Here is an 18,913-nt window from a genome sequence, read left to right as displayed (position 1 = left end):
GCCCATGCTAAAAGAAATATTGAAAGTTCTACTCTAAATAGAAAAGCAGCAGGATTCTACATAAATGAGAAACTCACAACTGGAAAGGTGATAACTCATGAATTACAAATAAAATAAACACAAAATTATAAAAGAAGGCATATAATAATTGAGAGTGGGAGAGGGAGGCAGGAAAATACAGAATTTTTTTTTTAATTTCTTGTTCTCAGTAGAATGATTTTGAGATCATGTTACTATCAGTTTAATAAAAACAGTTATAGTAATGGGTAAATAGACTTAAAAAAAAGGGTAACCACGAGCCAAAAACTTACAAGGGAGTCACTAAAACTAAATAAAATTCATGATAATACAAAGGAAAATTACCAAACCACAAAAGGAAGAAGAAAGGAACAAAGAGGAAATACCAAATCAACTGCAAAGATAAGTTCAAAATGGCAATAAACACTCATCTGTCATTAATTACTGTAAATGTTAATGGACTAATGCTCCAGTCTAAAGACACTGAGTGGCAGACTGGATAATAAAGCAAGAACATTCAATATGCTGCATACAAGAGACCCACTTCAGGGAGAAGGACACATATAGATTGAGAGTGAAAGGATGGAAAAGGATAATAAATGCAAATGGAAAAGCCAAAAAAGCAGGTGTTGCAGTACTGATTTCAGACAAAATAGACATTAAAACAAAGGCCATAAAGAAGGACGTTTTATAATGATTAAAGGAGTGATACAAGATGAGGATATTACACACATTAATATATATTCACCCAATATAGGAGCACCTAAGTACATAAGACCATTACTAACAGAGATAAAGGGGGATATTGATATGAATACAATCATAGTTGGAGATTTTAACACCACATTAACATCACTAGACAGATCTCCCAGAGGGAAATTAAATAATGCAACAGAGAAATTAAATAATACAATAGAAAAATTACATTTGGTGGATATTTTCAGAGAATTACACTCCCCAAAAATAGGATATACATTCTTTTCAAGTGCACATGGAACATTTTCCAGGATTGATCATGTACTTGGGACAAAAGAAACCTCAACAATTTTAAGAAGATAGTAATTATCTCAAGCATCTTTACTGACAACAATGCCATGAAACTAGAAATCAACAACAGAGAAACAAAGAAGAAGAAAAGGAAAGCTTGGAGATTAAAAAAATGTTATTAAAAAAAACAATGGGTCAATGAGGAAGTGAAAGCTGAAATTAAAAAATACCTTGAGACAAATGACAATGAAAGCATAACCACACAAAATTTATGGGACACAGCAAAGGCAGTGCTAAGAGGGAAGTTTATAGTGATACAGCCCTTCCTCTAAAAAGAAGAAAAACCTCAAATAAACAATTTAACCCACCAGCTGAATGAACTAGAAAAAGAAGACCAAAAAACCCCAAAAGGCAGCAGAAGGAAGGAAATTATACAGATTAGGGAGGAAATAAAGAAAATAGAGATTAACAAGACCATAGGTAAAATCAACCAAACCAAAATCTGGTTTTTTGAAAAAGTAAATAAAATCGACAAACCTCTGGCCATACTCACAAAGAAGAAAAAAGAGAGAGCACAAATTAGCAAAAAAAGAAAAGAAATGGAGAAATTGCAACAAATAAAATAGAAATACAGAATATCATTTGAGAATATTATGAAAAACTATATGTAACCAAACTGGATAACCTTGAGGAGATGGACAAGTTTCTGGAAACATGCTGTCCACCAAGACTGAATCAATAAAAACTGACCACTTGAACAAACCAATCACTAGTAATGAAACCAAATTTGCAATAAGAAACCTCCCTATAAATAAAAATCCAGGACTATAAATAAAAATCAAATACTTTTTCTGCATCTATTGAGATGATCATGTGGTTTTTGTCTTTTCTCTTGTTGATGTGATGTATTACATTGATTGATTTGCATATGTTGAACCACCCTTGTGTCCCTGGGATGAACGCCACTTGGTCATGAAGTATAATCTTTTTTATGTGTTGTTAGATTCTATTTGCTAATATTTTGATGAGGATTTTGGCATCTATGTTCATCAGTGATATTGGCCTATAAATTTCTTTTTTGGTAGTGTCTTAGCCTGGTTGTGGTATCAGGATGATGGTGGCTTTATAGAATGAGTTTGGGAGCATTCCTTACTTTTCAATCTTCTGGAAGAGTTTGAGAAGGACTGGTATCGGTTCTTCTTTGCATGCTTTGTACAATTCCCCATTGAAGCTAGAACACTCCCTTACAACATACACAAAAATAAACTCAAAATGTATCAAAGACTTAAATATAAGACAAGATACAATAAGAGGGAAACATAGGCAAAACATTATCTGACATACATATCAAAACTTTTCTCCTAGTAGAAATAAAAGCAAGAATAAATAAATGGGACCTAATGAAACTTACAAGCTTCTGCACAGCAAAAGAAACCATAAGTAAAATAAAAAGACAACCTACGGAATGGGAGAAAAAATTTGCAAATGAAATCGATAAAGGCTTGATCTCCAGAATATATAAGCAGCTCATATGACTCAAAAAGAAAAAAATAAACGACACAATCCAAAAATGGGCAGAAGATCTAAACAAGCAATTCTCCAAGGAAGACATATAAATGATCAATAGACACATGAAAAAATGTTCAATATCACTAATTATCAGAAAAATGCAAATCAAAACTACAATGAGGTATCACCTCACACCAGTCAGAATGGCCATCGTTCAATAGTCCACAAATGACAAATGCTGGAGTGGCTGTGGAGAAAAGGGAACTCTCTTACACTGCTAGTGGGAATGCAGTTTGGTGCAGCCACTGTGGAAAACAGTATGGAGATTCCTCAAAAGACTAGGAATAGAGTTACCATATGATCCAGGAATCCCTCTCCTGGGCATATATCCAGAAGGACCCCTACTTCAGGATGATACATGCACCCCAATGTTCATAGCAGCTTTACAATAGCCAAGACATGGTAACAGCCTAAATGTCCAACAGATGACTGGATAAAGAAGAAGTGGTATATTTATACAATGGAATAATATTCAGCCATAAAACCCGACAATATAATGCCATTTGCAGCAACATGGATGTTCCTGGAGAATGTCATTCTAAGTGAAGTAAGCCAGAAAGAGAAAAAAATTGCCATAAGAGATCACTCATATGTGGAATCAAAAAAAAAAAAAAAGCATAAATACAAAACAGAAACTGACTCATAGACATAGAATACAAACTTGTGGCTGCCAAGGGGACGGGGGTGGGAAGAGATAGATCGGGATTTCAAAATTGTAGAATAGTTAAACAAGATTATACTGTATAGCACAGGGAAATATATACAAGATCTTATGGTAGCTCACAGAGAGAAAAATGTGAAATATATGTTCATGTATAACTGAAAAATTGTGCTCTAAATAGGAAATTGACACAACATTGTAAAATGACTATAAATCAATAAAAATTTTAAAAAATAAATCTCGGAACTGAATGTGTGTGGAAGCCATCCATCACCTACCTTTTTGCGAACACTGAGTTTCATTGATTTGGACACAGTCATACCTATGTATATATATGGGGAGGCACTCTCTCCAAATCGATTTTCCATCATAAACGGCCTTTACCTTGAAACCGGCTCTAAGAAACATGGTGAGAACTCAGGGTAAGTGATTCTATATTTACCCTTGCCCATTACGCTAGCTGAATGTATGCTTCTCCACATGTTCCATTCTGGGATCCAGGCCCTAACCTTGAACTCTGACCCTCACCATGAACACTTCTCCTATCACTAAACCCTGGCACTGAACCTGCCCCAGCCCCAGCTCTAACCCTAACCTTGACCCAACCCCAACCAGAAACTTGTCCCTGACCCCTAACCTGAACACGAGCCTCATTCTCATCCTGATCCGCACCCTCTTCCTCTCCCTCAACCTCACCCTCTCCCTCATACTAAACACGAACATGTACCCTAACTAACACCTGAGCCCGCATCCTACTTACCCGTGCCATAAACTTGTACCCTGACCCCTAGCCCTATACCCAGCACTACCCATGAAATTGACCCTGACACTGACCCTAGCCCTGACTCTGCCCAAGCCCAAACCCTGGCCCTGGCTCTAGTCCTAACCCTAGTCCTAACACTAGCCCAATCCATAGCCATGACCCAGAAGCCCTGACCCCATCTTCTGACCCTGACCATAAACCCTGTACCTGAACATGACCCTGACAGATATTGAACCTGAACCTCTCCCTGAAACTTGTCCCCACACCAAAAACACTGACCTTAACACTGACCACTGACTCCTATCCAGACCCTAATGCTGACCCCTGAAATTGACCCTGACCCAGACTCTGACCCAGACCCAGATGCTGAACAGGACCTTACCTTAACCCTACCGTTAACACTAACCCTAACCTTACCTTAACCCTACCCTAACCCTAACCCTAAACCCTAACCTGAAACCAAGCCTTTACCCTAACCCTAGCCATAGACAGAGCCCTAGCCCTAACCCTGACCCTGAACCAAAACACTGACCCTGAACCTGAACCCTGACCCTAAGCCTGAATGCTGACCATAAGCCTGAACCCTGACCCTAACCTTAACCCTAACCTGATTCCAACCCCAGCCCCAACCCCGAATTGAACCCCAACCCAAGCTTGAACCCAAACCAGAACACTAAAACCCTGACTCTGACCCTAGACACTAGACCCTAAACCCTAGACCCTGACCTAGACCATGACCCAGACCTTGACCTTTGCCCTGACACTAGGCCATAATGCCTAACCCAGCTCTTACCCATAGACCCAACCACAGCCCATAAACATGACATAAACATCCAATACTTCCCCAGGCCCCTGTTCCCTAGCACTGACCCCTAACACACTTCATCTAACCGTTACCACTGACTATTTTAATTTCACCCTCTCTCTACCCCTCATCCCTTAATCCTATTTTCTTGGAATAACCTAAGACTATCTTGATGGAATAAAATCCCACAGAAACATCAGAAAAACAATCAACTTGCCTATTAAATTCGATTCCTCCACTTACCTAAAGTACTACTTACCTTAATTTAACCACACAATAAAAAGATTATGCACCTTAAGCAAATGTCTCCACAGAAGATTTTATAATTTTTTAACATTTTAAACCAAACAATGTCTTAAATTTTAACATAAAACTAAATGGTATAATAAACAACAATATTACAGCAGGAGAAATCACATAATCTGATTCAATTGATCACAAGAAACGTTAAGAAACTCCACTCTTACTTCATGGAATAAACACTCTTGAAAATAGGGGTAGAAACAAATTATCTTAGTATGATACACAGCATTATAAGAAACAGTAAATAAAAATCTGGAATAAAGCCCAGAGGTTTCCTTTCAACACTTTTATTCACTATTTTCCTGGAACTTCCACAAAAAGCCAGGGTGAAAGACAGTAAAATTATCAACAAATAAAATTGTTACACTAAAAACAAATCTATTCACCAATCAGATGACATCATATATATATATATAAGTCTTGAAATCATGAACAATTCATTGAGTAGCTTAACTTTTAAGCTGTAAGCGACTCAAATACTTCAGCAAGTAGACAATACAAATTGTCAATTTATCAGAATTTCTTTCTTGTACACACTAACAATGAATAATATCAAGAATAATTTAACAGAATTTTATTTTACATAATATCAATATTACTAGAATACTTAAGAATCAACTTTATCAAGGTGTAAGACTAGTAAATTGAAATGGAAAAGGCATTACCAAAAGAAATAAAATAAAACCTTATAAAAAGAAGACATCCCATGTTGATAACAAAACTAAACATGGAAGGAGTGCCCAAAGCGATCTAGAGAGAAATAGACTGAAGCCAGTTTACTAGAAGATTTATCTGCTGACTGAAACTTCCTGTAGTGGAAGCCCACCAATCTACTAAGTATTTTCCTTAATTAAAGTGTTTGATTGGCTTCAATTGATGTAGTACAAACTCTTGTAATCCATATTTTCAGAAAGGAAATTGTACTTCCTTAAACATTTGAAAACTGTTGGTGTGTATAACCTGAATCCATACTTAAGCACTGATACAGTTGATATTAAGGGCAGTAATCCTGTGACTGTTAGGATTAGTAATAATCAGAGTGTTGTTTTCTATGTTTAAAATCTCATTTTTTTCATAATTTATTGTTAAAAATATAGGTAGTGCTATGGAAGATTTTAGCCAGAAGTACAAATATATGTTGAAAAATGCTGCAAGAAATATTAATGTTTGTAGATTGATACTAATGAATTTTGTTATATCTTGAGTTATTACTCATTTGAGGAAAAACCCTTATGCTGGTGGCAGACCACCTTAGACAATATGATGATGGGGATAAAAATTATGATCAGAAGAGTTTTATTTTATGTGTGTGATAATGATACTGTTGCAGTCCATGCACAGGGCATAAATAGTAAGTTGACAGTGTTTTTGATACAAATTAGTGCATTTAGGGTTGTCATGATTGGATTACACATTGTAATAGCTTTTATTCATCTTATATGGACAGTTGATGAGCAGGCTATAAATTTTGTAGTGGGTTTTGTTAGTCTGTCTCAGCTTCTGATGATACTTCATAATACAGCTTTGAAGAATAGTATGTTTAGTGGGCAGTGAGATTTGGTGTAACACATAGGGGTGTACATCTGTCACATTAATAAGATTGGCTCTATTGTATGATGTATGCCCTGTATAAATTCAATCACTCAGAAAAGAAATGGGCGAAGTTCAATTTTATGTATAGGGCTATTGTTAAAATGGTGGATGCTCTTAGATTAAAGAATTTTGTACTTGTTCATTGACTGGAGTATACTAGATTAATAATAATATCCAATATAAATAGTATTGATGTGGTGTTTATTGTTAGAAAAGACTTGTTGGATGCTTCTATAACTTGTGCATTTAATTTTCTTTTAGAATGGAAATACTAGTACCATGTGAGCTTTTTATTAAAATAATGATTCCTGAGATAATGGTCAGCAGAGTGACAGTAAAAATAGGGTTTACTAGTATACTAAAGATATAAAACAATACTCTTAGGGTATGTACCTGATAGTTTATTTAACAGACTATATTCACCATAGAATGTGGCATAATGTGGTAGCATGAACATTTTAAAATTCTTAGGGGTAGGATCAATTCCTATGATTCTAGGAACTGATTAAACCTCTTTTATTTACTATTTTAAAAGAGCTCTTTGGGGGAGGATATAGCTCAGTGGTAGATTGTATGTTTAGATGATGATGATGATGATGATAATAATAATAATAATAATAACATATTAAATATTTTAAATAATAATAATAATAAATTTAAACATGCATAAATAAACCTACTTACTTCCCCCCTAAAAGCAAAGCAAAACAAACAAAACTCTTTGGTCAGACATAATTCTTATGTTTGTAGTGGGATGCCTGATGCACTGACAGGTACTGAAACATATACATAGAGCTAGTCTTTGTGTTAATTTTTTTCATAAATAAGAGATGTATAAAAAAGAAATCTAAAAAGAGAACATAAATCCAAAACAGAAATAGATTCATAGACATAGAATACAAACTTGTGGTTGCCAAGGGGGAGAGGGGTGGGAAGGGATAAACTGGGAGTTCAAAATTTGTAGATACTGACAAGCATATGCAGAATATATAAACAAGATTGTACTGTATAGCACAGGGAAAAATATACAAGATCTTGTGATAGCTCACAGGGAAAATAATGTAACAATGTATATATATATATATATATGTTCATGTATAACTGAAAAATTATGCTCTACACTGGAATTAGACACAACATTGGAAAATGACTATAACTCAATAAAAATGTTAAAAAGTAAGAGATGTATAAGATGATCATCTAAAAATTGTGTGTAGGATATTCAAATTCATAGAAAGGATATTGTTAGGATGCATGTTTGAATAATAACATTGGCTGTATGTAATTTGGCTGTATATAATTCTGTTATCCAGGGATTTTGAAATGCCCTTAAAAATAGAATAATTTTGAAACCATTTATTATAGTGATACTGACATATTCAGCTATAAAGATCAGAGAAAGTAGACTTGCTACATATTCTACATGGAAGGTATATACAAGTTTTGATTCTCCTGTTAAATCAAAATGGGGTTCTGTTGATTTCTGCTACAGTAGAGGTAAATATAAAAAAATATGGCTAGGGGTTGGGAGGGGAAAATTAATCATATGTATTCTTGTTTAATAAATGAGAGTATAAATGACCCATTTATCAGTGGGGATAATAAACCAATAATTGCTAGTTTACATTATTTGAGATTGTGCTATTGCCCATAAAGCTCTGATTAGTGTGTATTTTTAATATTATACTCATCCAGATCAGAGCATGGAATAAGAAGCTAGGCTTCATACAGCCAGTATAAGAAGTGTGCCTAAGTTTACATCAGTGGATAGTGGATAAGTTATGTTAAGAGGAACTGCTAATGTGAAAGCCATGGTTAAGGCCAGCATTGGTGCAATAATATACATAAATTGATGATATTTGAGCCTCTCTAAATTTCCAGAACCTAGGAATTCCCTTTAATTAATGTGAAAAGTGACACAGTGAGCAAACCTGTAATACTTAGTAAAAGAATGTAGATTGTAAATCTGTTCTTAGGAAGAGGACTTAACCTTAAGGAAATAAAGATTTATGTTTGAAGCAATTGTGTTCTGCTACTGTAGCAAACCATGTTCTACACTAGGGTATATATAAATTATTAAAATTTTACTGTATCACCAATTAATTTGATGGTGCTTTTATAAAGTGACCCTTAATTCTTTTGTCCTCTCATACTGGGACAAGTGTATAATAGATACAAACTTACTGGGATCATTCCAGTCTGAACTCATATCTCAAAGAACTTTAATCATTAAATGAAACATTTTCAGCAGTTAAAACACTGGGATCTTCTGATCCAATTCTGAGGGTATAAAACCTATTGCTGAAATGAATTCTACTTTTGAATTGAGCTATTATTCTTAGAGTACTTTATTATGTTAATCAATGTATTGGATCAATACATGCTACAGCATTTTGAAAAGCTGGTCTAAATTTTAATCACTTGAAGCTGGTTATATTCATTGGGGCCACCACAACCATAATTATTAACCCATTAAAAGCTGTGCTATCCGTTAAGATTCAGTTATTTATTTTATAGATTAAACACATAAAGCATCAAAGGAACTTCTCATTTTATATGGCTCCCACCTATTATTGGGAAGGTCAATTTCACTGATGAAAATAGATAGTAAAAACCTTGTGCCATTCTCCTAGCTGCTTATTTAGAAAACAAGTGATTATGCTACATTTTCAGTGTCAGGAAACCATGGCCATTAAATATGTCCTTTGTTAGGCAGTGCCTCTAAGATTAGAAGTGCTAGAGGTAACCTTCCTGGTAAACATGCAGGACATGTGATTACAAAGTTCCTTTTCCTTTTAGAAAGTCATTCCTTAAATGCAAACCTGTGTTGGACTAACAGTTTTTTATAATTAAGTATTGGTTAGGGTTTATTTTACTGTTAACCATCAGTAAGTGATTCATCCTGATATAAGCTTATGCAAGGATAAATATTTCTTGCTACCAATATGAATAGTATTGCTTTTACTAATAGATTAGTCCAGTATTAAATTATGAGGTTTATTATTTTGCTATTGATATTGAGATGAATGTGTTCTTAACCTTGAATACTTTCTTAATTGGTGGCTGCTTTTAAGCAAACTACAGCATTGTTTATGCTTATTCTCTAGAGAAGCTTATATCCTGAATCTACAAACCTGTACCTTTTAAAATTACATTAAATTATATTAACAGTTTTTTTTAAATTAATAATTAAAATTGAACTAAAATTCTTTTATGAACAACCTGCTATCATCAGACTTGTTGGGCTTATTACCTCTACTCATAAATCTTCTATTATACCATATAGATGAATTTGTTCCAGTAAACTGTTCATAAATACATCATCTGTTTTCAAGGTATTTAACTTATTTCATCTTTCCGTAATGGTACTTTATACTACTAGATTTAATTTTCTATCTTCAATATATTAAGTGCTAAACAAATCTCTAATTTACTTATGATAGTTGAATATGGTAGGAAGCTTGGGCTGGCTTTAGTTCAAATTTTTCATGAAGTAAGGAATCTACTGGGTGTAAACCAGGTGCTTTTCTTTCAACTACACTTTAATGCATCAAAGCACACTCTATGGTGTGCTCACCTTGTCATGAATCACCTCTTCATTAATGACTTGTACTTGCTAATGGGCTATAAAAAGTTATCACTATTTGAGTAGGGTGATGGAATGAGTGTGCCTGCTTCGTGTCCTGATTGTATTTGTCACACTTCTTAATTTACAACTATGTTCTCCTTTGGTATTTCTTAACAATTTTGTATATATTATTTGTACTCAAGTTGGCCCTTGACTTGCCATCCAATAGTTTACACTTAAACCTGACATTTTTATATCTGATCATTATGATTATAACTACTCCTTTTGCGGGTATACTGAAGATGCTGTTACAGAGACAAACCACCAAAAAAAAAACTGATAAAATAAATGAGTTTAGAAAAGTTGTATGATAAAATATCAATACAGAAAAATCAATTGTTAAAATATACACAATATCACTAATTATCAGAGAAATGCAAACCAAAACTACAATGAAGTATCACCTCACACCAGTCAGAAAGGCCATCATCCAAAAATCCACAAATGACAACTGCTGGAGAGGCTGTGGAGAAATGGAACTCTCCTACACTGTTGGTGGGAATGCAGTTTGGTGCAGCCACTGTGGAAAACTGTATGGAGATTCCTCAAAAGACTAGGAATAGACTTATCATATGACCCAGGAATCCCACACCTGGGCATCTGTCCAGATGGAACCCTACTTCAAAAAGACACTTGTGTCCCAATGTTTATAGCAGCAATATTTACAGTAGCCAAGACATGGAAACAGCCTAAATGTCCATCAACAGATGACTGGATAAATAAGAAGTGGTATAATTATACAATTGAATAATATTCAGCCATATAAATCGACAACATAACGTCATTTGCGCAACATGGATGCTCCTGGAGAATGTCATTCTAAGTGGAGTAAGCCAGAAGGAGAAAGAAAAATACCATATGAGATCACTTATATGTGGAACCTAAAACAAACAAACAAACAAACAAACAGCATAAATACAAATCAGAAATAGACACATAGACATAGAATACAATCTTGTGGTTGCCAAGGGGGCAGACGGTGGAAAGGGATAGACTGGGATTTCAAAATTGTAGAATAGATAAACAAGATTATACAGTATAGCACAGGGAAATAAATACAAGATCTTATGGTAGCTCACAGATAGAAAAATTTGACAATGAGTATATATATATATATGTACATGTGTAACTGAAAAATTGTGCTCTTCACTGGAATTTGACACATTGTAAAATGATTATAAAGCAATAAAAAATGTTAAAAAAAAGAAAAATGAGTTGACTTTCTATATGCTAATAAGTTCCAGAAAGATAAATTACTAAAACAAACTTATTTCACAATTGTACCAAAAAATAACCAAAATGTCTAGAAATAAATTATAAAGGATGTGAAAGGCCTGCACATGGAAACTTATAAAACAGTGATAAAAAATTGATACAGGACACACATCCACAAAATTTGTGCTCATACATTAGAAGAACATTGGTATAACATTCATCAAGCCAAAGCAGGGTACACATTAATTGCAAACTCTATCAAATTCAAATAGCTTTTTTTTCATGGACACAAAAACCAAGAAATCCTAGCATTTGTGTAGAACAAAGAACCTGGAATAACCTAAATGATCCTAAGAAAGGAGAAAACAGCTAGAGGCATCTTTCTCACTGACTTCACAGTACATGATGAAGCTACAGTCACCTAAGCAGTGTGGTACTGGCACAAAAACAGGCACATGAACCAGAGTGATAGAATAGAGAGCACAGGAATAAACCCAGTTTATGTTGTCAGTTAATTCACAACAAAAGAGCTAAGGACACATAATGGGGAAAGATATTATCCTCAATAAATGGTGCCAAGAACACTGGAAACCATATCCCCCCAAAATGACACGAGACACTGTCAACATCACACACAAAATTAAGAGTAAACTCCACAAGTTTCCATATAAAGCCCCTTCTCTACTGGATCCTCTGAAAATGGAAACCCTTGGCTGTAACCACATAGAGAAAGCTTCTGCCCACTTTTTCCACATCTTTTACTCTCATGATGTTGCCTCCTGTTGGTTCCTGAAGAAGTCTGGTTCCTGCCTGTGTGTACTTACCTGAGCATTGTCCTGAAGTTGAAACCACAACGGGTCCTGAAGAGGCCCAGCCTCCACTAGCTCCACAAGGAGCCAAGCCCCTCAGTGAGAAACGTGCACCTCAAGGGTCAGAGAGTGTGCATGGAGCCACCTTCTGACCAGCTGGGAACTGCAGGTGCAACCACTCAGTGTTTACCAAGTGTACTCTAAATTGTCCATACAATTATAAAAATGCACATCTATAAATATTCTAAAGGAAAATGTAAGAAAATCTACATAACCTTGTCTAAGTGATGAACTTTAAAAAAAAAACCCAAATCTATCCACAAAAGTAAAATTTGTATCATGGAATTTAAAAAAAATAAAAATTTAAACATTGTTTATGATCTTATTCAGAAAACCTAAACACAAACCACACACTGAGAAAAATAAATCTACACAACACAAAACTGATTAAGGATTTGGACACAATTACATCAAAAATTTTATAACAAACAACCCAAATAAAAACTGGCAAAGATCTTAACAAACACCTTTCCAAAGAAAATCATATACCATTAAGGAATTACAAACTAAAATGATGATATAGAAATGCACATTTATTAGAACCACTAAACTCCAAAGAAATGATATTACCTGTGATTTATAGAGAATGAAGAAAAACAGGAACTCTCCCTCACTGCTGGAGGAATCCATGTGTGGCTACTTTGAAAGACAGTTTGGCAGTTTTTTCCAAAGCTAGTCAAAGTTCACCTGAGGACCCAACAGTGTGTCTCTAGTATTTAGACAACTGCTTTGAAAGTGTCCAAACAAAACCTAGCCTGCAATTTTGCACAACAACACTACTCATAATGCCTAAAATCTTTAAAATATGAGGATATCCTTCCATGCATGAATACATAAGATAATTAGGGTATACCCATGTGAAGGATGGCAAATTACACTCTAACATAGATCCCTTTAGCTTGAAGATTACAATGGACAGATTTCTTAAAAAAGAACCATGAGATTCTCTGATACCCAAGTCAATTTTGCCTTTTTGAGGCAATTTTATATTTATAATGGAAATCTCCATTTGAAAGGTTGTGTCCCCCTCTGTGCCAGGAATAGAAAAATGACTAAATCTCAAACAACAACAACAACAACAACAACAACAACAACAACAACAACAACAACAACAACAACAACACTGTTATTTATGGAGAAGGCTAAGATTTAAATCTGTACAATGAACATACCCTTCCTTTCTTTTGGTTTTAGATGAAGATGGTATTTCAAGTGACGTCTTGGGCCATTTCAGGGAATTACTCAATTTTCTTGGTATCTCCCATGCTTAAAGGAGGTACGCATGTTACTAAGTTTGTTTATACAATTATCTATAGACAGTTAATACCACAAAAGTGTGTACTTAAAATGATTTAAATATTATGATTTAAAATGATTTAAGTGTCATATTATGTACTTTTAATCACAATCAAAATAATCAGGAATGTAGTACTGATACAATGCATGATAGTAATACACACTAAAAAGACCCCTAGTGAAAAAAGCCATAAAGAAAAGTTCTCCCAGATTAAGTGATTATCATGTATGTTTTAAACCCATCAAGGTTGTAAAAAGGAGAGAATCTCAGTAACAATTCTAGAAAAAGAAAAAAAAAGAAAACAAGCAGTTAGACCTACTGGTGAAAGTTGAAGTGAGCCTACAGATTAAATAATAATGTGGAAAGCATATCACTTCCTCATTTGTACATTATATGGTGGTTCTTCAGGTGAGTGTCCCTGTTTTGGGGAAAGCAGACTACAGTATTTGGTGCAAAGTGCCAACTATGAGGACTTTTTATCATTACAAAAATTATTGGAAAGTCCAATACTTTCAAAGCAACCATATCAATACCATGGCAGAAAAGTGGATAAGACAGATATCAAACGTTGGTATAGAGGCCAATACTTATCCAGACCAAGGTCATCTAAAGTTGTGATGATAATTGCCCTTGTAGAAATCCACTTGCTATTAAGAGGTACTGTGGGAGGAGTATACAAGTAGCCATCAAGGTTAAACAGTATCTAAACATCCTTATTGTCTTGCATCAGAGGTGCAGATGTACTGCCATTCTGTCTAAGCATCATCCATGTGAGTTCCTGCCTGGGTCCCCAAGCCATGCATCCACATGACTATGCAAGTAACTGTCTCACTCCCAACAACATAGCACTGCCAGTAGCTCCTAGACCAGACAAAGAGAAAAAGAACTCGATGGGATATAGTCAGTGGTAGTGGTTTGGAAGAGGCTGGTTTGGCTGTGTGGCATCTTCCTAGATTTGCAGGCCTCTGTGAGTGAGCGAGGAAGCCTGATATCTGGGTACATATCAAGGTGACCTCAGCTGGGCTGAAAGTGTGGGGCATTGGTGAAGGTTATAACAGACTTTTCAGGGGTACTTCTGCCTACACTTGTGCAACATGGTCTGTTCATCCCCAGCACAGATTAGAGAACAACACAGTTCCCACGGGTGCTGCACAAGGCCAAACCTAAGGTGTAATGGCTTACTGACTCTGCCATCGTGTGGTAACACAAAACCATCATCCATCCAGTAATGTGTGAATTTTCCTGAGAAAATTGCTTTACAGAATTCAATATAAATTCAATGTAGATTTTATAGAAATTCAATTATAGTGAAGTAGAAATCCACATATACAAATATATCCCATGCATGCAATAATAATTTTGCCATCATATGTTTCCTAACATAAACAGCTATAATGTAGTTTCTTTAAAGGTTAATTGAAATGAAGAGAGAAGTAGTAAGATCTTAAGCTCCTATAGAGAGACAATTTCACAGCAACAGATATTTGGATGTATGTGGCTTATTTGGGAAGTGATGACAGGAATCCAGAGAAGTATAGAGAGCAAAAAGGGACAGTAAAACAGGGAAAATGGAAAAGTCAAGAAAGGCGAGTTATGGGACTGGTTCCCCTTCTGGGAAATGAGGTCAATCCCAAAATGGATATTCTGAAGAACTACATAGAATGCACTTCAGAAGTATCCCTTTGAAGGGCAATGTGGAGATTTATCCAACAACTCACATTTCCCATTGATTGAGAGTTTTTGTAGATGTCTTTAACACCCCTAAACTTTCAGGCTGTGCTTGTGCAAAATGAGCTGCCTTTCAGTTTAAAGAAAATCCTGAGACAGAATAGATGAAAGGCACTCGAGGCAGGACATAGACGTAAGCTTACTGGTACCAGGAATGCTCTGCTACAGTACGTTTGAGAACAGAGGCAAGAGGATGATCAATGAGAATTGGAAATAACTGAAGCCTAAGAATTGGGAAATAGAGTGACCAAATCTGAATAATAATTTCAGACAAAGCCTTGTACTGAAAATAATTTAAACTTCTGGAATTAAGGAAATGTATCTTTTCAAAAACAATAAAAATATTAAACTAGTACTGAATGACATCATTAGGACAAATTTCAAGGGAAAGTGGGAACTCAGTGAGGTAAGTGGAGCATGGAAGCTGTTGTCAAACAAAGAAACGTGCCATCAATTTTGAAGGTGTGAGATAAGCAGCCAGAGTTCAAAATCCAGAGCTCACCCAAAGAGTCAATGGGGATGCAATGTACTTAATGACCATAGTGAATAATACTGTATTATATATTTGAAAGTTGCTAAGAGAGTAGATATTAAACGTTCTCATCATAGGAAAAAAAATATATAGCTATTTGTGGCAATGGATGTTAACTAGACTTATTGTGATCATTTGTATCAAATACATAAATATGATATATATATATAATATATCTATTTCAAATCCATGATTTTGTGTACCTGAAAGTAATATATGCCAGTTATATCTCAATTTAAAAATAATGTAAAAATGCATGTACTAAAATATCAAAGGAGAAAAGAAGAAAAATAAAGGTAAAGGACTTAGGTTTTAATAACATGATATTAACCAATTATGAGAAATAAAAGCAATATAAAATGGGATGTATAATTCTATATTCTTGCCTCTCAAGAACACTGAACATTAATGCAATGACAACAGTTCCATTCAACACAAAAGGTGATGAAGCTTCAATGGCAAAGTGTCTTTATTAATGAAGAAATATGTTTTGCTTGAACATTAAAAATTCCAAGCTTGAAATTCCCATAGTAGAGCCCTAGTAATGAATTCTTGCTGCATTTTGAAGGGCTTAAACTTTCACTTCAAAAAATAACTTCAGATCAGAATACTCCCTAAACTATATGAGGCAAATGAATAACTCTGCATTGTTTGTTTTTTTCAGCTTAAAGGGAATAGATGCTATCTCATCTCTCCTGAAAATTATCCACTATTTCACACATCATAGAGTCGTTAATTAGAATTCCAGCATTATTTGATAAGAAAACTAGAATGGGTTTTATTATAAATAAAACTATATGTTATATTAGAAAATATAATAACAGTATAATATATATTAATCACTTATTGTATTCCTGGAACTGTGCTAAACTTACTCAATGTTAATATATTAAATGTGATCACTATACACCTTGTGTGATTCTCAATGTGATTGTGCTATTTGTCAATTCATTGACTTCCCAACTCCAAGTCTACTCTTTATTCTCTACTCTGAAAAAATAGAGCTTAACTCCTCAAGTATTTTTCCTTGGCAAAATGGCAAAGTTCAGCTTTGTCAGTAGAAGGTGTTAGGAGGACAGACACGGTCTAATGGGAGACCTCCTTTAAATATTGAAAGAATAAACTAGTTATTCTTAACATTTTCTGTACATAAACATCAACAGGGATGCTCTTAAAAATTCTCACACTTGACCTTTGGACCATCACCAGAGTGTCTGATTTAACAGAGCTGGACTTGGAGCTAAGCATGAGTGTTTTTTTAAGGCCTCCTTCCCAAGTGATTTTAATTGCAAGCCAAGGATGAAAACAACTGGAGTACACCTACAAAGAAAGTTTGAACTTGAAGGGAATCTGCCTTCCCTCACTCCCAATGCATTATATTCAATGTTGATTTGATACAGTATGGAAAGGAGAGAGAAGAGAAGCAAAAAAAAAAAAAAAAAAGATTCATGGCTATCATATTTATTTGCAGCCAGCGGTTTGTTTTAAAGTGTATGTTTTGTTATTATTCAAATATGGTGAGGCCAACAGATAAGGAGATGATTGTCATGGAAAAGATGGTTTGTTATTCACAGCTCCCAAGTGGAGAGGGCATGCCATGACAATGTGGGGCAACACAAGAAAGTACCAGGGTCAGTAAGGAGCAGAGTGAGCAAGGTGAAACCTGGGCAAGAGCTTTATTGTGGCTGCTGCTGGAAGGGGAAAGGGAAGGGGTGAAGCAAAGTAGTCAGGTTAAGATTGGTTAGTTTGAATAATTTCAGCAGGCTGTATGGTATGGGGGTGTCCATAGTTGACTGATATCTGATCCTCAGGTGATTAGAGCAGTTGGATAGTGGCCCAGAGTGTGAAGGCTGATAGAGGAGGTGGCTGGAATATAGCCTATTGATTGGTTGGTTTTTTACAAAAGGCACACTTGCAAGGGAGTCCTTTACTATTTCTAAGAATAGGCTAACCCCAGTTTGATCAGTCTCTTCAGGGACTGCAATGTCCCAAGATGCCAAACCATTAAATACAGAAGCTAGTAAATATAGTTACTACAGGGTTGCATCTCTTGGATGGTACAGGAACTCAAGCCAAAATTTTGGTTTAGGATGACTCTGGACTGGTAATATCCACAGGCACCTTAAAGAATTAAATATGAATCCTTCAGAATGGAAGATAATTTTACCCTATTCATCTTACAATTCCAACAAGAAATTTTAAAAGAAATTAAATAGCAATAACAATTTAAAAATTGCCAAGCTCAAAAGGAAACAATGAGCAAACACCCTTCCAAAAAAAAAAAAAGAATAAAGTGACTAACAAAATTTAAATGTTGAAAATTATTGAATACAGATTACAAACTCATAAGCTTTCTCTGTTTAAACAAATAAAAGACAAACTTTAAAATATTTGCAAGTAATAGAAAATTATATAGTGACAGCAAATTTCAAAAGGAATGGAAAAGTCTTTAAATGAAAAATGGAATAGCTGAAATTAAAAACCCAAAATATATTATTAAAAGCAGATTAGAGACATCTGACAAGAGAACTGCTGTTCTGGGAGACAAATCAGAATACAATATCCTGAGTGCAGCACAGAAGAGGAAGTAGGAGGAGAAGGAGAAGAAGATATGGAAGAGAACTGAGGCATCTTAGAGGATAAGGCAAGAAAATCTAAACTATATGAAATGGGTGTTCCAGAACAAAATTGAGATTAATGCAGAATCAGTTTTAAAGAACTATCAACAACCAGAAAGAAATTAACAAAATGGCAATAATTGCATACCTATCAATAATTACTCTAAATGTAGATGGACTAAAGTCTCCAAACAGAAGACATAGAGTGACTGAACATATGAAAAACAAGATCGATGTATATGTTGCCTACAAAAGCCTCACTTTGGATCAAGATACACACTAACTGAAAGTGAAGGATTGGCAAAATATATCCTATGCAAAGGGAGA

The sequence above is a fragment of the Camelus bactrianus genome, chromosome 6 (assembly GCF_048773025.1).
Source record: "Camelus bactrianus isolate YW-2024 breed Bactrian camel chromosome 6, ASM4877302v1, whole genome shotgun sequence".
Lineage (NCBI taxonomy): Eukaryota > Metazoa > Chordata > Mammalia > Artiodactyla > Camelidae > Camelus > Camelus bactrianus.
Note: the sequence above shows the minus strand (reverse complement) of the source record.